Source organism: Ahaetulla prasina, chromosome 2 (assembly GCF_028640845.1).
Source record: "Ahaetulla prasina isolate Xishuangbanna chromosome 2, ASM2864084v1, whole genome shotgun sequence".
NCBI lineage: Eukaryota > Metazoa > Chordata > Lepidosauria > Squamata > Colubridae > Ahaetulla > Ahaetulla prasina.
Window position 1 is genome coordinate 224842545 of NC_080540.1, and position 21927 is coordinate 224864471.

The window sequence follows — 21927 nt, forward strand, 5'->3', positions numbered from 1 at the left end:
TACCACTTTCTTTGACGGTTCACCCAAAGTTTCTATTACTTCATTTTCCTCTTTGAGTTTTTCTTCACAAAGTCTTTTAACTTTTTCCTTAAGTTTATTCTTCTGAAACCTTTCCTTGTTTCCAGGTATTTTCTTCTATTCTAAGTTGCATACAAACCTATCTTTATTTACTAACTCTTCTTCTTCAAAAGCTCTATTCCTTTGGCAGAATGAGGATGAGTCAAGTGCCATCACCTAAAGCAGTGATTATTAGGAAAATCCAAACAGTCTCAAGGGGTTCATTAGAGATTTGAACTGCTGCAAGCAACATATTTCATTTTATTATTTTTCTGTTCTGGCAGGTTTTCAATGGAGAAGAGAGGGTGAGACAGAGAGAGACAGACACTAGACTTAAAACTCAGTTCACGGTTTATTCCTAAACTTCATTTCTTTAATTTTATTGACAGACAACCAATACATATGCACAAACTGATACGAAATGAAAAAAGCATTGCTTAACAATTGGACAATTCCATTTGTTTTCATAAATAGTTCCCTTTCTGAACTCTAGAATATGTATTTCAAAAGTTAAAGCAAAAAAAACCCCTTTCAAATATTTTCTATCTTAAACTTGTATCTAATAATAGAATAGAATAATAGAATAATTTTCTATCTTCTATCTTAAACTTGTATCTAATAATTCAAAAATCTTCGAGCAATGGAATCCCATTATGTGCAGAATATTGCTAGCATTTTACAAACAAGTATAGACAAAAAGCATGATAAGTACAGCATTTAAATAAACTTATTTATTAGATTTTTAGCCCATCTTTATTACTTTATAAATAACTCAAGGTGGCAAATATGCACCTTGATGCACTTTCCTTCTCCTATTTACCTCACAAAAACAATCCCTTGTGGTGGGATAGGTTGAGATAGAGTCAGTACCCCAAAGTTACCCAGTTGGCTTTCATGCCTAATGCCGAACTAGAACTCACAATCACCTAGTTTCTATCCTGGCGCCTTAACCACTAGACCAAAGTGGCTATATGTATAGCAAAATGAAGATATTTATTCATGTCTGGGAAAATGAGAATATTCTAAGTGGCTTTTTTTCTGTCATATTTATTCCCTAAATAGTAGCAACTGATATTTTGAAGAGTAATTTTTTGGTGTCAGATACCTGCATGATCATTCTTGCATTAAATGACACACCAACAAATGTTCGACTTCAGAACTTAATTTCTAAGAGGTACAATCATTCCACTATGGTTCATCCACTATGTAGAGAAGATTTTGAAGTGTGAGAAGTTTTTCTCATGCCTTTCTCTACAAAGTAGAGAGGCTTTTCAGAAAAATCACATTATAATAGCCTTCAGAATTTTTAATCCCTTAATTGGTACCTACCGATAGTGGATACAGTTGAAATCTTTAGTGAAACTCCCCCACCCACCCCAAAAAAGCAGGTCAGCTTTTCCTAATGATTGTTGCTTTTTGTGATGGCACTTCTGACACTCAAAAGAATAGTGTGCAAATGCAGGCTTGTTATACATCATTGTCTGGTTTAGCAGATAAACCCCCTGTAGAATGTAATTTTTTGACTCAGAAGAAACTCATACAACAAATCAGATGAGAGATTGGAGCTTCCTCTATAAGATTTTATCTGGACAGAGAGACAAGATTTTATTTTGCTTTAAAAGGAAAAGGCTGCCACCAACAAGTGTTACTTTGAATTATCCATTTTTTTCAGCTGCCTTCCACAGCTCCCTATTGTGCCTGGAATTAGCTGCCATGTCTGGCATGCTTGAAGGCTTATATAGACAATACTGCCTATTAAAATTGACTGAACTGGATCTATCCTGCATGGAATTGACCATGTCAGTTACTATTGACTTATGAGTTTCAGGAAACCACACACAGGACACAGGAGATTGTTCTTGAATGTCAATGGCCAAGATAAAATAAGTATTCCACTGTGTACTTCCTAATCCATTCCCCAAATTTTTCAATCCTAAATTACCTGGGCTACTATCAGTTGTGCACCACACAGGGTGGATTCACACATGGTTAATTAATAAGAACCATATTTGGTATAATGGTAAAGATGCTAGCCTAGAAATCAGGAGAGTTTCTAGTCTTGTTTTAGGGATGAAAGCCAGATGGGTGACTTTGGGTTAGTCACACTCTCTCAGCCCAACCCACCTCGCAGGATTGCTGTTATGGAGAAAATAGAAGGAGGAAGGAGTATTATGTACATTTGCTGCCTTGAGTTATGTATAAAGCAGTGGTGGGTTGCTACCAGTTTGCCCTGGTTCAGGCAAACCGGTAGCAGCTGTGGCGGGAGGCCCTATCCACCCACCCAAACATCATCAAATATGCTCTCCGCATGCATGAGCGAATCGGTAGCAAAGGTAAGTGAAACCCACCACTGGTATAAAATAGTAACACTGAGATAAAAATATAATAAATAAATAAACTACTGCTTATAGAGTAAATTAAAGTGGATGTTTTAGTTACATGTCATTAAGAGCAATATTTTAATACGGTTATTGAATTTTCTTACAAAACAGGCTCACAGGTTTAGAATATTTATGGCCAATGTTGCATTATCTCAAATAATATTTGACTCCAATCATATACAGTAGCAGGATTTCTCTCTCTCTCTTGCTTGCTCAGATAGTGAGGATATGAAGAGATTTAAACTTCATAGACTTCAAATGTTTGCAATCATGTGTGAGAAATCCTGTTAAATTAATTCATATTTTATGCCTTATGGCTGTCAACAATCTTATTTTTGTTGTGCGGTTTTTTAAAAAATAGCCAAATTCACAAAGTAGACAATAACTTCTTTTTGGAAACTAAAACCCATTGACTGGCTTTTTTTTAGTCCTTACAAGAATTATTTAAAACTGCACATTTGTTCTATTTTCTTTTTTCATAGGTTCTCTGTATTTAAAATCTGCATCGGCTTTTCCATATCTGGAATAGCTGTACTGATTGAAATTAGCTGGAGCAGATGGTTTAAAAATGTGTCCAGTCCATTTTTAGATAAGATTTTACCAAAATAATATTCTTAATTAAAAATACCCTTAAAATGTTTTAAATGAATATTGGAAAAGCGGTACAGTTCAGAAAGAGAGATCCATCTCAAGGTCTCAAGGAAGTTGGAAGCTGTCAGAGAAAGCAATTTTAGTATTCCTTGAGAATGACAATTCACCCAAGCAAAAAATAGTGAAGCAACTCGTGGTAATTTTCACAGAAAATCAGTAAGTCAGAATAGAGCTGGAAGGGACCTTGAAAGTCTTCTAGTCTACCCCCTGCTCAAGTAGGAGATCCTATACCCATGATGGCAAACCTATGGCATGCGTGCCCCAGTGGCACCTGGAGCCATATTGATAGGCACGTGAGCATTGCCCTGCCTCAGCTAATTTTCAGGCCCACCAGAAGTCGGGAAACAGGTTGTTTCCAGCCTCCAGAGGGCCTCTGGGGTGGGGTGAGGAAGGCCCATTTTTCACCCTCCCCAGGCTCCTAGAAATCCTCTGGAGCCTGGGGATGGTGAAAAATGGGCCTACCAGGCCACCGGGCCATGGTGTGCCAAAAGCAGGGGAAGCGCAGAGGGAGGTTATGTGCAGGGGTGGTCCATTGAATTATGGGTGTGGGCACACATGCGCATGACCCCCACACACACTCCCCCCACTTTTGGCACGTGATGGTTAGCCATCACTGTCCTATACCATTTCAGGCAAGTGACTGTCCAGTCTCTTCTTAAAGACTCCAGTGATGAAACACTCATAACTTCTGAACACAAGCTGTTCCACTGGTTAATTTATTTTATTCATTTAGCGTATCGCAAATACATGGACTTATAGTAGTTCAAATGTTAATGTCCAGTCCACCAGGAGGAGCACCACAGTCACACTGAGGGGTAGAGACAAGACCCCACTTAAACAATGAATCCTGGCAGACACCATGTTGGGTACAGATCCTGTTCAGAGTTGACCAATGGTGGTGAAGAAGATCAAAACCTGACACCTTTTGTGTAGAGTCATCTATGTAACTGCCTGTATCTGGGCGTTCAGCAGCCTATTTGGCTTTCCACTGTGTGTTGTTGTCAAAGTTGTTAGAGAGCTGTTGAGCGAGTGCCAGACAGGTCTTCCTGAATTTAAGCCTACCGATTGACAGATGAGGAAAAGCAGCATGCATAGGAAGAAGTGGGTTTCTCATAATTTTGTTGTATTCCTTCATTAAGGTTTCCTGCCTTCATAGAGCTAGTGGTGCAATGTGGCTCAAGACTGGGAGCCAGCAAGTAGGAGTAGATTTTATGCAACCGCTTATGATCCTTTGGTTAATTGACCTCACTGTTAGGAAGGTTTTCCTTAATTCCCAGTTGCTTCTCTCCTTGATTAGTTTCCAACTGTTGTTTCTTGTCCTGCCTACAGGTGCTTTGGTAAATAAATTGACCCCCTGTTCTCTGTGACAGCCCCTCAAATACCGGAATACTATTATCATGTCCCCCCTAATCCTTCTTTTCTTTAGACTAGCCATATTCAAATCCTGCAACCATTCGTCATATGTTTTAGTCTCCAGGCCCCTAATCATCAAATTTGTCTTCTCTGCACTTTTTCCAAAGTCTCAACATCTTTTTTGTAATGTGGTGACCAGAATTGGATCCAGTATTCCAGTTGTGGTCTTACTAAGGTTTTATAAAGACCACACCTGGAATAATGCAGCCAGTTTTTATTAGAGGAAGTACATTGGGTGGGATGGGCAAGTCCCAGCTCCTAGTTATTTTATCCTGTCAGACAGATAATCTGAGAATAGTTATATCTGGGAAATAAAAACAGCCATCTAGAATGATAATTTCACACCACCATGGCTGAATATGAATGTTCAAACGTATAATTAAAGAATTTCTTTTATAATTCTACTATTTACCAAATAAAATAATTTACAGAAATAGTCACTGAATAACACCCACTTTGAAAGTTAGATCCAAGCATTCCAAAATTGCTCATTCAAGAGTATAATTGGAAAAAATGGTCCTGCATTGTTCCTGCAGAGTTTTCCTAATAACTTTATTAAAACACAGTTGTCTCAATGGCATATTCCCCCTAATAATTGCTCATTATTGTAAACCAACAGGAGGCCATCTATAAAAATAAAATTAAATAAACAGAGAAGTAGTTAGGCCCGGGCTTTGCAATCCATCAAAACCTTGTCTCTTTATCTATCTCATTTTTAAACATAGGTAGCCAATTGTTCAGAATTGCTAAAGAACCCCCAAAATAGAGACTTGGGCCCAAGCGCACCATGAGTATGTGGACCTGCTTTAAATCACTAGAGAAAAGTGAAGCAGAGTAAGAAAGAGAAAGAGAGTGGATAAGCCCAAGGCACTCCATTTCACAACAGACACCTCTATATTTCTGGATCTGACTGAAATTCTTTTTCTAACCTGTTTCCCAGAAAATAAGACCTATCCCAAAAATAAGCCCTAGCATGTTTTTTTTTTACATGTGCACCTAATATAAGCCCTATCCAAAAAAATAATACAGTTGAACTATAGCAACCACTTGTTCAGACCATTTCTATAGCATTCTCAATCCTCCAAATTATCTCCTTGGTATCAGAAAATGACCTTGAATACTGCTCCATCAACCAATAACAGAATAGCAAAATAGCAGAGTTGGAAGAGATCCTGGAGGTCTTCTAGTCCAACATGTAGTCCTGTTCAAGCAGGAAACCCTACACATTTCAGACAAATGGTTGTCCAGTCTCTTCTTGAAAGCCTCCGGTGTTGAGCCACCTACAACTTCTGGAAGCAAGTTATTCCACAGTTTAATTGTTCTAACTGTCAGGAAATTCCTCCTTAGTTTGGTTTTTTTCTTGATTTTTTTCCATCCATTGCTTCTTGTCCTTGCTTCAGCTGCTTTGAAGAATAGGTTAACCTTCTCTTCTTTGTGGCAGCCCCCCAGACATTGTAACACTGCTATCATGTCATCTCTAGTCCTTCTTTTCATTAAACCAGACATATCCCATTCCTGCAACTTTCTTCATCTGTTTTAGCCTCCAGTCCCCATCCATGCATGATGTAAGCATCCCATGATGTCTTTAGCAAGACTGTGACTGGGGACACTAATGTTAATCTGATTACATTGATCTATTTGCATTAGACTTTCTTCCTACTATATATAAAATATTTCTGCTTCCCCTCTTCACCGAGACTTTTAAGGCAAGTAATAGCCAGTTCTACTAGAATGATAAATTTGGGCCAAAACAGTACAGAGGGATTAAAATATAGGCACGGTGAGTTAGAGCAATTCATCTTCTATCCCTAACTTCTCTTTGGGTATAAAAATTTAGCTTCTGCCCCATGTCAGGGCAGAGTGATTAGACTATAGTAATGTCAAATAATAGTAACAGAATTTAGCAATGTAATGTTAATGTGTTGAACAGTTTTCAGTATTGTATATGAAGAATTCATAATGAACAGTGAAGGGATAATCGTGCCACAATTGGGTTTTAGAATATTTGCATTATTTCTACTTGACATTTTCTTTAATGGCAACTCATCAAGGATATGTGTACTAAACCCAACAGAATCATTTGAGTTTGAAATTAATATTGATGTTGACAAATGGATTATTCTTCTGATGAAGAAAGAGTGCTGTGCTTCAGTGAACTAAATTACCAATGAATGAACAGCATCGGGGAATGATAATGAAGAATTTTAATTTTCTTATGGATTCCACTTTGTGTTTCATTTTGACTTCTACTAGTAGTAAGGCATCTAGTTTGCCTGAGAATATGTAAACTCTCATTCCCTTTTCTCTTTTTCTGTGAAACTTTTTCTTAAAAACAAATGGACATGTTCTCTTATACAAAGCAAGTAAATAGTTTAATTGTCCTCTATATTGTAAATAAAGGAAGGAATGTGATCATAAGGACAACAAATATGTATAATTGATTTGCAAAGTGTAAAGTACCCATTTTAGAAATCCAGAATGTTAACCTTTGCTACCATTTAACATTCATATAATATAGTCAGCTATTTTTTCCACTCATTATAATCCTAAAAATGTTGGATGTCTTATTCATTTGATTATTTGTCTAACAAAAGTTCATTCTTAAGGAGCCAGAGATTCTTATTGGATAATTGGGAAATTAGAATGAGTAAAACATTTTTCTCAGGGCGGAGAATACTATCATTCACATGGATTTTTTTGTTATGAAAATTGTGTTTCAACTACATTTCATTTATGTATGTTGAAGAGCTAAGCACGTATATATATATATATAAGCAAGAAGATTCTTTGAAAAATAATTATATTTTAAAACATTTAAAGACTAAATGACTACAAAATAAATAAGAAGAAAATGAGAACATAATATATGTGTTCAGTAAATAAACAAGATTTATCATTGTTGTGAACTTTAAAATTCATTATTTCTTTTTTATTGTAAGTGTTCTATGGCCTAAAAGCCACACTAAAGGTTTTGATTTGATTATTTAAATAATTAATTGAATATGTAAAAATAAACTCATTCCATCTTAAGAAATAATTGCAAATCATGGCAAAATCAAATGTTAATATTTATATTGATTTCTATAATACCCTTTGTCATTAACTAAAAGAAATACAAACAAAAAGAGAAACATATTTTAAAATGTTAAAAACAGTAAATGGAAAGAATATTAAGTTCAAGATTCTCTCTTATTGTACCTGATAAACAGAGATAAACCTATAACTTTTAGGTTGGGTGCAAGACCATGTTCCAGTCTCAATCTGTTTCTGCATTCTCTAGGACATTGTATTTTTTATCTCGGACAAGTTAACTCAATATTCCAGGAGAGACTTCTTGATTTCTGGAGCAGAAGTGATTTGTAGCATCTTGGGAGTGAAGTCTTCCTGTTCCAGAGATTCATTTTCAGAAAACATTGTATTAATTCCTGAAAAGATTGGCATGTTCTGGAAGAACAGCACATCATCACACAGAATTTATAACATTCCAAGTCTGGAATGCAGATATTTTATACACAGCTATTTATGACATACTAAGCTGATGAAACACCAACATCAAATGTATGGTGTGTTTCAAAGGGATCCATACATCTCCTGGTTTGTTTGTTTGTTTGTCTGTTGCTAGGATTTTCAAACAGTTTTCTCAAACACCAAGGACTCAGTAAAGAAAACAAATTCTGATTTGCCCTTAAGTAAACTGAGTGGTGGCTAAGACACTGAGCTTGTCGATTGAAAGTTTGGCAGTTCAGCGGTTCGAATCCCTAGTGCCGTGTAATGGGGTAGTTCCTGTTACTGTCCCAGCTTCTGCCAACCTAGCAGTTCAAAAGCACGTAAAAAAATGCAACTAAAAAAATAGGGACAACCTTTGGTAGGAAGATAACAGTGTTCTGTGCCCTTTTGGCATTTAGTCATGCCGGCCACATGACCACAAAGATGTCTTCGGACAGCACTGGCTCTTTGGCTTTGAAACGGAGATGAGCACTGCCGCCTAGAGTCAGGAATGCCTAGCACATATGTGCCAGGGGAACCTTTACCTTTACTGCACAATTGGGCATTGTGCAAATGATATGATCACTGCACCGACAACTATTAAATCAAATATCTAAGGTCATATTGTTTAGTGGATACCAATGTTACTAAATTGTGAAGAAGCTGAAATAGTTTTAAGTGTGGCTTGAAAAAAAGGAAGACATTACAAAGTGATCAGTGCCAAATGTTGGAAATAATGAGGCATAACTCTAAAGGTAAAGGCTCCTTTTTTCCCCCCTTTTCTTATTGACTACGAAAACAGCGTTCAAGTGCCATCCTTTTTATTTTGCAGTGAATGAAGCATACCCTGCTATGAATGAGTTAAATGTATGCCATTCTTCCATTATGTAGATGGCGCAAAATGTAGTGTCACTTTCTATTCTTATTATAATCGTGAGACTGTCACTATAATTGATTAATTTTGTGCCATTCTCTCTCTGTGTCTCTGATCTCTTTGTCGCAAGAAGAAGCTATCGCAGAATTTTAATGCTTGGTACATTTAGTGTTCTTAATGTATTCAGATTCTCATTCTTGTGACAAGGGTTGGCACAAAATCAGACCGTATTCATAAAAACCACTTTCAAAATAAAGCAGAAAACTGTACAAAATCCATCTTCATGACAATCTAGCGAACAATGGGAACAGAAATATCACAAAACAAAACCCTCTGTTCTTGGGCAATTTTAGTATTGTAGTCTAACAATACTCCCAAATGCATTTCTCACCCTTTTTGATTGGATTTGTTAAATGCAATTTTAGAATGCAGAGACTATTCAAAATATTGTTCAGAAGATGTCACCATAAGTGGCAAGTTATTTAAATTCCTTTCATCTGCTTTTTTTTAAAAAAAAAATAATTGTAGTCCAATTTTTTTTAAGTAAAATCTGGAAGTTAAGAATTTATTTTCAGTTATTTTAGATTTATATACTGATTTTCACTTTGAACCATTCATTCATTCAGTCCATATCCCGCCACAGTTTTCCTAGATTAGAAGCATCTAATCTTGATGAGAACATTTCCTAAGAATTGCCAATTGCAAGATTAGTCTACACATAAAGAAGTCTTCATCTACCTCTGTTAAACAGATGGCTTAATGCTATGAACCTGCACCATTAAACTTACAAAACCTCCTTGCATATAGTTATTTTTATATAAAGAGGCTCTCCAAGCACCTATATTCTTTGATTGGATTGGAACTAAACAAACCAATGGGAATAAGATAAAAATAATAGAGATATGAAATCACTGGATGAGCAATGGCCTTTCTAGATTTGCTTTGTCAAACTGAAGCAAGCAAGCAAGCTTCTCAAAAGTTGGCTAAGACTGCTTCAAGGTACACTTAAAATCATATGGGCATGAATGTGCCTGCCCATACATTTTTTTTTAAACCAAGATGATCATGGAAGGATTCACAACTGTGAATATACCGGTAGGTGCCTGTCCAAAGGGTCTCAAGAAAATGTCAAAGCAACTACCCTTAGTCTTCATTACTTGAAGTTGTGTGGTATCTTTCAGAAACAAATGTAGATCAGGCACAAGGCCAAAGCAGTTACTTTATTGTTGGCCACCTATATTACAAAAATCTTGTCAGATAGACTGCATTCCCTTGGGAATCAGCAGATAAGGTTTCTTTTCTTAGTCTGGTCTCTGCGTTTCCTCCCTGGAATGATTCTGGCATGCCTTTTAACTCCCCCGCTCCTCCCTTTCAGCCTGTGATTTCACCAGGGATATCTCCTAATTATTGTATAGAATAGAATAGAATAGAATTTTTATTGGCCAAGTGTGATTGGACACACAAGGAATTTGTCTTGGTGCATATGCTCTCAGTGTACATAAAAGAAAAGATACGTTCATCAAGGTACAACATTTACAACACAAAAGATGGTCAATAAATCAATATAAATCATAAGGATTGCCAGCAACAAGATATAGTCATACAGTCATAAATGGAAAGAGATTGGTGATGGGAACTATGAGAAGATTAATAGTAGTGCAGATTCAGTAAATAGTTTGACAGTGTTGATGGAATTATTTGTTTAGCAGAGTGATGGCCTTCGGGAAAAAACTGTTCTTGTGTCTAGTTGTTCTGGTGTGCAGTGCTCTATAGCGTCGTTTTGAGGGTAGGAGTTGAAACAGTTTATGTCCAGGATGCGAGGGGTCTGTAAATATTTTCATGGCCCTCTTCTTGATTCGTGCATCATCCTATAACAGTGATGGCTAACCTTTTTTTCCCCTCAGGTGCCGAAAGCGTGTGCGTGCGCTATCGCACGTGGACATGCCCACATCCATAGTGCAATGTGCCTCCCACATGCCCCGCCCCCCCTGCACATTCACATGTGACCCCCCCCAGCTTTTGGCCTCACAACCCAAAACAGCATTGTGGGGGGGGAAGACTTTGCATACCAAAATGGCTGGGAGAAGGGGGAAAGTCTCCAAAATGGCTGGGGGTGGGGAAAGCGTCGCCTCCCAAAATAGCACTGGAATCTCTGGAGATCTGGGAAGGCACAGGCAGCAGAAAGTGAGGAGAAAGGTAGGTCCCCCCATGCATGCGCGTGTGTTTCCTGCTTGCAGGGTAGATCTGAAAATCAGCTGGCCGGCAGGAAGCGCGGGCATGTGCAGTGGAGCTGAGCTGGGCAACAGCTCGCGTGCCCGCAGAGAGTACTCTGCATGCCACCTGTGGCACACGTGCCATAGATTCACCATCACAGTCCTATAAGGTGACTTGCACCGGCCTAACATATGGATGTTTTTTTTTTCGTTTTCCTCAAGCAAAACTTACTTTTTTGAATTGCTGATAAGTGTACTTGACAACACTTTTCTGTTGTTGGGTTGTCAATAATCCTTGTAATTCACATGGACAAATAAAATTAATTGTAAATAAAAATGTTTAATGTTTAAAAAGAAATTGTAAATAACTTTCACGTATATTGAAATAAACACTTCATTTTATTTTGCAGAAATGTAATGCCCTCTTTTATAGATGTAATTCAGAAAAATGATGCTACTGCCTACAAACATGGAAACGGCTATGAAGATAAAGACATCATTTTACAAATTTCTCTGACATTACTTCTTTATAAATGTGTAGGCTGGATATAAATTAGTATCTTTAAAAATTATATATGACTATAGGTCATAATGTTTAGGTTGTTAGTCTAGGCACAGAGATACATAAGTACCCCCGGAGAAGTTTGTACAGAGTTTTCTCTCTGCCTGAAACAGAAAGAAAATTTATTTCAATATTTTAAAAATACATACATACATACACACATACAAGTGTAAAAAGTTTAGTTCCTCATTCCATATTGTCTTATTTGTTATAGAAAAGAAACCTTTTAATTTATGAAAAAAAAAATCTTTACAAAATTGTTCAGTTATAAGAGGTTGCATACTTGGCATTTATGCACGTATCTATCTTGAGAAAATTTTTTCTCTCCCCTGGGCATATTGCCTGTAGATAAATGATGAATAAATAAAGGTCAGTAAAGAACATTAGAAGTACAGTCCAAAATGTACTTTATCTATGAAGTCTAAGATTGCCTCCAAATGTCATTTTTCTGGTTGGTATGACTCAATGACTTTATTTAGCTCATAATTTTGCCGTTGCAATCTGTGTAACATCCAGGAATTATAGTCAGAACATTATGTTGAAGAAATGAGGACCCAGATTGTTGGAGGCAATAAGTTGACTTTGTATATAATATACAAATGGATGAAGACTATTGCTTAACATAGTGTAAGCCGCCCTGAGTCTTCGGAGAAGGGCGGGATATAAATGCAAATAAAAAAAATAAAGACTAATAAATATATTTTAAAAATTCTATATAGGTGAGAAGTATCCTGTAGTTGCATTCTAACTGAATATACCACATATGACTTCAACATCCATTCCCCAGCCCATAGACTCGCCTTTCTAATCATTTAACTATGAATACTATATATTAGTATTCATAGTTGAATGATTGGATCTGTTGCACAGCAGCCATTTTTATTTACTTTTCAGTTCCATATGCTGCAGAGAAGGTTGGGAGGCTATCATTTCTCTTTTCTTTATTGTCCCTTTGGAAAAGAAAACAAAAATTAAAAATTGAGATGGCGTAATCATGATTGGTGCTGTGGTGGACCGACTCATAAAGGCTTTACACGCTCCACATTTTTCTGCATTTTTGTTCACCTCCTCTGCCTCCCCTTATCTCCCCCACACCCCTGGGTTAAAAGTAAAGAGGAAGAGTGTCAACCCCATCAGGTAGCACAGGAAAGATTAAGCTATTTTTATGGAGAACGGCTATAAAAACAGAATCTTGCAGATCTGATTGAGCTGTCCATCCTTCCTCTTCTTACATCCAGTGAATCAGAGAGGACTGTTATCATGTTCCTCTGGACTTTAAAAAAAATGCTTCAGTCTCTTTTGACTAGGGTTCCTTCCTATCACCAAGGCTATCTTACTCAGGTAAAAACCTTTTTATGTATGTGTGGACACACTTCAGGATATCCATCTCACTTTCAAAAATGAATTGAGTTGACTAGTCCTCCAGCTAGTCATTGGTAGAATTCACCAAATATATTTAGGGCTAAATCTAACTGTTTTTTAGACGTCATTTCTAGAGATTAGAGACATCATGCAACATATTCCACACATACAGCCACAGCCCAGTCAAGTATGTTATGAGAAGAGAATCATTTGATATTATTTATTTATTGCTTACACACTCTGAAATGTATTTACTGATCAAACTGTGGGTGATTTGATTCATAGTGTAGTCTTTTCTCTGGCTCTCCTAATTAAAAAGTTCTCTGTTCTTCATGTGGTATGGTGTCATTCTTTTACCTGCCGTACTATTATAAATTGTGTAAGGAACATACAAGCATTCCCTGCTACTTCGGTGTCTCTATTTAAGGTGGGTTCCCCCCCCCCCGTGCTGTCTAATAAACAGAGCTTGTTGATTTCATTATCCTGATGTGTTTAACAGACTAGCATTATGCTTGTTTACTCAGAAAGTCCCTCTGAGTTCACTGGCTAGAAGCGTGTAGTCATGGTCATATTGTTTGAAAGAATAAGAGAAATGGAAAGGGCCCTGTATATGTGTATATGTGTGTGTCTGTGTCTGTGTTTCTGTGTGATGTTAATTCTCTTACTCAAGACTTCACCTCATGAATTGGATTTTGCTCCTTTTTATCTTACCCAACAGGAATTCAAATGTCACGGTTAAGTTCTGTGCTATTTCTGCAGTTTTCATGGCAATGTAAGGTAGACTTCCAGCATTTGTTTTTAAAGCACTAATGGATTTGCAACTAACCTATGGCATACAGCAGTCCTGGTCAGTTGCCTTCAGTAGCACTTGTGTATGCATTGAGCTGATAAGTACTGTAGTTCATTTTCCTCTTGGGCAACCACCTTTTTATTTATTTTTATTTTTTTAAGAGAGAGAGGGAAAAAGCCTTCTGACTAATAATTACCTTAGCTTGCGAAAAGAATGGTAAAACACATTTGATTGCTTTCGGGACCTTGGTAGAATTCAATGAAATATATCTGCTTGCTTCAGAAAAAGGGTGTGGGGGGGGAAATTGCTTCTCTTGGGTGTTTTATATATTTATCTTTCCTTTGAAAGATGTTAACATTAAACATCAGCAGTCTGATCACATTACAGTTGAGGAAAGTGTGTATTAATCAATTCTGTCTCTCTTTTTATTTTGTAAAAGAAAGAAATGGAAAAGGAAGATGGTTGTTGACATCTTCTCTTCTCTTCCATCTACAGATTTTCTGTACGGAGGTCTGCTTTTATGTTAGGTTATGTGATTTATTTTGTGACCAGAGACTTCACTTTCTATTTTAGGTTATTTTTAAAAGGCCTTTGACGGGTGCAGGAGCCATAACACTGAAGGGTAAAATGTCAGTGAGGTATTTTTGGTGGGTTTTTTTTCCCATTGTTGGTGGCTCATGGAATTTGTCAGAAGATTAACATGCTTGTCTTATTCCGTATTAGTGGATAGAAAGTGAAATAAATATCCTTGTAATCTGGTGATTTACTACCAAATTTTGACTGCATTGTTTTAGAGCTACGAGAACCTCACCCACCGAGTGAGACATGCAAAGATCGACATAGTCCATCAGGATGTCAGATTGGTAGTTTGCTCATTCCTGAAATATACAGCTCTAAATTTACAGAATCAGATAAGGAGCAAGGAAACAATGATCTTTGCAGACAGACCACTATTTGCAAAGAAAAAAGAGAAAAAAAGAAAAAAAGAAAATAAAAGAAAGTATCGGGCAACAACATGACGTTAAGCTTTCAGATTGCAAATATTTTGTGTTGTGAGTTGGCTAACGTATAACTATAATTTTGTTGTTGTTGCACTGCTAAACAGTCTATACTGAAAGGTGATAGGCCATTTCGTCTCCCTTCTATAGCTTCTGAAGCAAGGAATGCCTTAACCATTCTTTGCAATTTTTTCATATAAAATGCTAGTTTCAATTTTAAAAAAACCTCTAAAATATTAAAGATAAAGGTGCTAGTTGTTCCCAACTCTAGGGGGCGGTGCTCATCTCCATTTCAAAGCCGAAGAGCCAACACTGTCTGAAGAAGTCTCCATGGTCATGTGGCCAGCATGATTAAACGCCGAAGGTGCATGGAACGCTGTTACCTTCCCACCAAAGGCGGTCCCTATTTTTCTACTTGCATTTTTTACATGCTTTCAAACTGCTAGGCTGGCAGAAGCTGGGACAAGTAACGGGAGCTCACCCCATTATGCGGCACTAGGGATTCGAACCCCTGAACTGCTGACCTTTCAATCAACAAGCTCAGCCTCTTAGCTACAAAACCATCGTGTCCCTCTCTAAAATATTGAGATACTTTTTAAAATACCAATTTTTGTGGCAGATTACATTAGCACAGACCAATGCCGTTTCTGCAGTTGTGTTCTGGAATGAAAGTCCATTGTTCTTTATTCTTCAAGCTGATGGTATTGCAACATGGAAAAACTGACTGCTCCAATTTAATGTTGTGGGAGGGGCTGCTTCATTCCAAGCTCAAAGCAAAATTTGGTTATTCTCTCCACCCAGTGGAAAGCTGGAAATAAATTACATAAGGGATGGTGGAGTCTGAGCTGTTTGTCCACCTGCAGGAAAACCCTCCTAAAGCAGAATGTAGGGGAACCAAATTTTGTACCCCAAAAAAAGGCAACAGAAGAAATTCCAGCATCAGAAAAGAAAAGACTTCAACTCCGTTGTAGTTTTTTACCTAGCCTGGTAAAGATACGTGTGTAAACCAACCTACCAGCTCAGAGAATGCACCTGTACCCTCAAAGATTCTTGCCCAGCAAGCAAATAAATGTTGATACTGATGATTTCCTTATTTTAATTGGACTCAAATGTAGTTTCAGACTATGCACATTATGGGCATTAGAAATGGTTTTGCTGTCTGAAGTTCACCTCTTGATGTTTTAAAGGAGGCAGTCAACGTGTCCTGGAAAGAGAGACTGAAGCATTCTCTTGTCAGCACTAACATCTCCCCTCTGCAGCAAGCAAGCTTTTGAAAAGCCTAAATTGGCATCCTTAGAAACTTGGTACAGTTTGTCTGTATCTGTGTTTTAAATCCCACTGCACTGCAGAAGTCCATTTGGGGTTTGGAGAATGAGGTTTTAAGCTGCGGGGAAAGATTTGTCTTTGCCTCCCATGCTGTGACAATGTGCCTGGCACACCAAGCGGCTTTTGCACTCTTGTTATGTTTCAGAAATACTTCCCTGTTACAGAGGAGCCCTATTGAAAGGCAGGGCCTGCAAATACAGGGGCCAAACTCTGGTATCTGACCTGCTCTTTAATTCTGAATAAATCTGTCTAAGATTGTGCCAGAAATGAGCGGCTGGTGTTAAACTGAACAGGGTTGTTATGCAAGGTAGCACTATTGAATCCTAGCACCTCCTCAGTAGAAGGTGGCAGCTGCTACAAAGGGAAACGCTTCCCTGCAAAAGTTGAGGACAGTGAAAAAGAACATTGAATCTAATTGAAACTGCAGGGGAAATGTTGGGAGGCAGAATGTAATTATACAATTTGGAGGCTGGCCAGGAGGCTGGGGTTAACACGCCGACTCCTCTTTCAAAGACAGAAGGGGAAGAAAGATGCCTTGTGCTCGCAGGAGATCCTTCATTCATGCCGGAACTTCTCAGCCAATTTTAGACAATAGGCAGTTGTAAGCAACAGACCTTGGCTTTCTCTTACCTGAGAAATCTTTCCTTTTTGACATTACCCCCATCCAATTATGAGCCTGGCCAAGCTCGATGTGATTGTAGGCAAGAGAAGGTTTTTCATTAAGAAAGGAAAGGCACAAAACTCTAACATAACTGTGTGGAACCATTTGCACACAAAGAGAGAGAGAGAGGGAGAGAGAGGGAGAGAGAAACAGACTTACAGACACAGAAACACAGTCACATATGTATGTATGTATGTATATATTCATTCCATTTTAAATCTAATAGGTTAAAGGAAGGGCCGTGGTGGCTCAGGCTGTAAGATAGCCTGTTATTAAAACACAGCTGCCTGCAATTACTGCAGGTTCTAGTCCCACCAGGCCCAAGGTTGATTCAGCCTTCCATCCTTTATAAGGTAGGTAAAATGAGGACCCAGATTGTTGGGGGGGCAATAAGTTGACTTTGTAAATATACAAATTAGAATGAGACTATTGCCTTATACACTGTAAGCCGCCCTGAGTCTTCGGAGAAGGGCGGGATATAAATGTAAATAAATAAATAAATAAAAAGTTCAGCACACATCTGTGTGTCTTTGTATGTGTACTCATTCATTTTCTCACAGTACCCAACTGCAAGGTCTTTGACTGAGGTTTAGAGCAATGAAGTTGCTCTTGAAAACACCGGACTAGGAGGGCTGCCGAACGCATGCATACTTCAGAGGAAACTCAGTTAAGCTTACTAGCACAGGGTTGTGTTGTAAAACTGAAATTAACATTGCAATAGCATTCTATTTTAAGTATAATAAAAAATTTAGAGTATGTAGTGATCCAACCAGCACACAAGTAAATAATCCAGCAGGATTCATTTATAGAAGAAACTTCTTTCGATACAATAATATAAAGCATGATGCATGTATACAATACCCATGCAGCAGAAGCCAGAACCAAAACAACCAGAGAATCTGAGAAGCACAGAAGCGTAGAATCACAGAATCTATAATCCAAGGACAAACTAATTCTTATATACAGATCAATTAAGCTAAGCCACATCCAGGTTCTGAGCTGCCTCCCATGGCTCACAACAGATCCCGTTTCTTAGTCACCAAACAGTTCCCATTGGCTGACTTGTTGTTATGGCTATCCCAGCTTATAATTTCTCATACACTGACATAAAATAGGTTGAATTTCAGTGCACAGACAGTGTTTGTGTGTGTGCGTTCATTCATTAATTCATTCTTTCCATTTTAAATTTAATAAAATAGGCAGAACTTCAGCACATAGATGGGCACACAAAATGTGTGTGCATGTATTCATTAATTAATTCATCTATTCCATATAAATTATAAGAAAATAGGTTGAATTTCAGATCCCAAGAAGAGTTTGATTCCAACCACACTCTGATACTTTTAACTAGTTATCTTTCAGTTATCAAAAGGTAAACAGACTTTCCCCCCCCCAGATAAAATTGTACAACTCATGTGTATATTAATTGCTTTGCACCCCTTCAAGAAAGAAAGAACAGAATAAAATAAAACATTTAAAACATGAGCCTCATGATTTTTTGCACGTGTAGAGCTACAAAGTCCATAGGATAAAGTACAATCTTTATCTGGTTTTATGTTCTCTAATAACTTACTGCTTTTATACTCATTCAGATAATCATAAATCGAAAGCCATCTCTAAGAGATGCTGAGTTCAAAAGGAGTATGAGAAGTTTTGGTGTTGTTCATCTCAGTGGTAGAGACCTTCTTTTTGACAGTGGGCCAAAAAATGGTCCATTTTATAGGATCATTTAAGACGGGTCTCCAATCTTGGCAACTTTAAGACTTGTGGACTTCAACTCCCATAATTCCTCAGCCAGTTTTGCTTTGAATTCTGGGAGTTGAAGTCCACAAGTCTCAAAGTTGCCAGGATTGGAGACCCCTGATTTAGAATGATAGCCTTAGCCTTTTCAATGACTTCCAAACAGAAGTCTCTCTAGGAAGATTTGAAGGTATCATTTTCAGAGATCCATGCAGTTCTGTAGAAATAGAAACTTTTCCATATTTTATTCCTTTGCAACAACTATAAAGACATTTCCCAATTCACTAACAAATTGACCAAGTCAAGGTCAGCCACTTTATGTTGCTTATCTTGATTCTGACCAACTTAACAAACACCTCTAGACTTCCATTTGAAACTATTAGTCAAGAGGAGTCATTAATAACTACTGACTTGGTTAACATACCTATTTTTTTTGTTTTATATAGTGAACAAAAATAATTTGAGTTTGACCAATTCCAAAACTTGTGTCTCATTATTTGTCTGCTCCTGCTAATTACTCACCTCTCCCATTATATTGTTTCCTTGATGGTTACTTCTCTTGCCTAGACTACAGCAGACTACAAACATCTTAGGTTGACTAAAATATCATCAATAGCATCAATATCAAAAATTACTATTGTAGTGGTAATGGAAATCAAATTGCTCGGCAGCATGGATTAAAACTAGAATTAGTGTTGCTTCTACAACATGCTTCAAAAGTGGATAGGAAATGCCCCTTGGAGTAATCAGATTGTGATGGTACGTTTACTGATTGTAATTATATTTGACAGTCCTTGTAGCATTCCCAGCATTGTGTTTTTTTAAAAAACCCCACTATAAATGTATGAATAATTTGATCTTAATGGTTATCCAGCTCTTTATATTTAGATAGATGTTGATCTAATAGGAGCAGTCAGTCAGAGTACAATTATATCATTAATGCCTGTCATCCACATTTAACTTACATTTGGTAAACAATTGAAATTCCATGTGTGCTGTCTTTAGAAAGTTGATATAGAATACATGAAGGAAAACAAAATGAAAATAAAAACTCTTGGAAGAGATGGCAGAAAATAAATCTAGTAGATTCATAGAGATAACGTTATCAGAGGAGTTGGCTCTTCAAAAGTGAAACATTTGACTTATGGTGACAGGATTACTTTTATATGAAACAATAAATAAATTAAAGATAAGGACTACTTTCCTACCCATATAAAGACAGTAAGATCCTCATCTTAAAAGGATAATTGAGCTTCCCAAGGTTTGATATAAGATGAGTGGCTATACACATGTTTTTTAAATAAATAAACCATACCAATAGAAGAAAATATGTGTAGCTCAGGACCGAACTATGGAGTTCTTGGTGCCCTCTGAGTTTAATTGTTGTCTTGCAGACGTTTCAATATTGAACCCAAGAGAATCATCAGTGCTAGAAGGCAAGAGGGTTTGGAAAGGGAGTGCTTTTTGCAATGATGATGTTATCTAGTTGGGTAATGAAACATCTGCAAGAAAACAACCAAGCTCAGAGAGCACCAAGGACCCCACAAATAAATAATAAATGGTTAAATTGTGCCTTTGTCTAGTTGGGATGAGATTAAGGTGCCAGAACTAACATAAATTTTTATTTGCTCAGATCTGAGTTTTATTGTCATTCTTTTATAAGTTGTTATTAGTTAAGTCAGTATTAATTTCCAATGCTAATGCCATTGTAAGTTAACTTAGCTATCTTTGGTTACAGTAGTGACTTGCAGCAAACTTCAAGATGCATAATAAAACATTGTAAAAAACTGCTAATTAAATTTGAAGATTGTGCTTTTATATATGCGGAGACTAAGTCAAGCAGAAAAATAAAATACAGAATATTAACTTTGTAAAGCCATCTTATTATCTTTGAGTTATGCTTAAAAGAGTCTATACATCAGGTACAAAGTTTTCAGAAGCTTGCTTATCTCTTTTTGTTGCATTTGAACCATGGCTGAGACCTACCTCTTCTAATTAGTGATAGTAATAATGTTTTGAAGACAAGCTCTTGTCTTTGAGGTGTCTTCAATAATGAAAAATTCTGTGCTCCACCATCACAATTTTTAAAAGTGAATTTAGTCTATAAACCAACTCACTTGTTTCATTCTCTGTTCACTTCAAGGTAGACCATTATGCCTATATAGGACTCTCTATGTTCAACATAGCATTCTCCATCTCTCTGGTCTTTGGGTCATTCTTCTAGAATTCTATATATAATTCTAATATAATTCTGTTATGGAAGTTGGGTGGCCAAATCTCCATATACATGGATGGAGATTCAAGAGCTTTGAGGATTTTTTTTTTATTTGCAATTACTTTGGTGCTATAATTTGCCTCTTGAAGTTGTAGCCTTTGTGGCGCCCGATTAGAACTTCGTTTTTCTTCTTTAGATTAAAAACCATCTGAGAAGGCCATGTTCATATAATTTAATTAGAAAGTGAACTTTTTAATTATTATGACAAGCCAATAAAATTTCACTCTCTTTTACATTTTCAGTATCTTTTAAATTGTTGATAGGAAAAACCTGTTAAATATTTGTTGCAGGAAGTAAATATAATTTTAGCTACAATCCATTAGTGGTATCAGCAACACAAGTAGTAATTAGCATTCATGGAGCAGAAGAGATAAGGGCAGTACCAAAATATAACTTTTTATAAAATTTATTTATAGTAGTATTGACACAGATTACTGAAAGGAATAACAACATTCAAAGTCTTAAAATGGAAGCAAAGTATCTTCTAATAAATCTGTTTACAGGTGATTTTTTCCCCAAACATCATTCTATATTCTTAAGACAGCTAAGTAAACATGAAATGAATCAATTTAATATAGTGTCAGTACTTGAAGTTAATTTTGATATATCATGTATTATTTCAATTAATAATGATGAAGACTTCAGAAAAGGCTCCCAAGAATCTACAAGTAGTCCTCAACATACAACAGTACGTTTTGTGACCATTTGAAGTTACAATGGCCCTGAAAAAAGTGACATGACCGGTTTTCATACAGTTGTTGCAGCATCCCATGGTCATGTGATCAAAATTCAGACCCTTGGCAACTGACTCATATTTCTGACGGTTGCAGTCAGTGTTGGGATTCAAATAATTTAACAACCGGTTTTCTGCCTTAATTATTTCTTCCAAAACCAATTCACCGAATTGCTCAGAAAGTTAACAACCGGTTCTCTAGGAGTGGTGCGAACTGGCTGAATCCCATCACTGGTTGCAGTGTCCTTGACTCATGTGATCATCTTTTGTGACCTCCTGACAAGCAAAGTCAATGACGAATCCAGATTCACTTAACAACTATGTCACTAACTTAAAAACCACAGTGATTCACTTAACAACTATAGCAATAAAGATTGTTAAATGAGGCATAATTCACTTAACAAA

The 21927-nt window shown here is 37.0% G+C and overlaps 1 protein-coding gene across 1 annotated transcript in view; it reads left to right on the plus strand.

Moving 5' to 3' along the window:
* The window catches only part of PTPRD (protein tyrosine phosphatase receptor type D), a 1472813-nt gene that overhangs the window by 438755 nt on the left and 1012131 nt on the right, over positions 1-21927 (plus strand). The window lies entirely within an intron of this gene.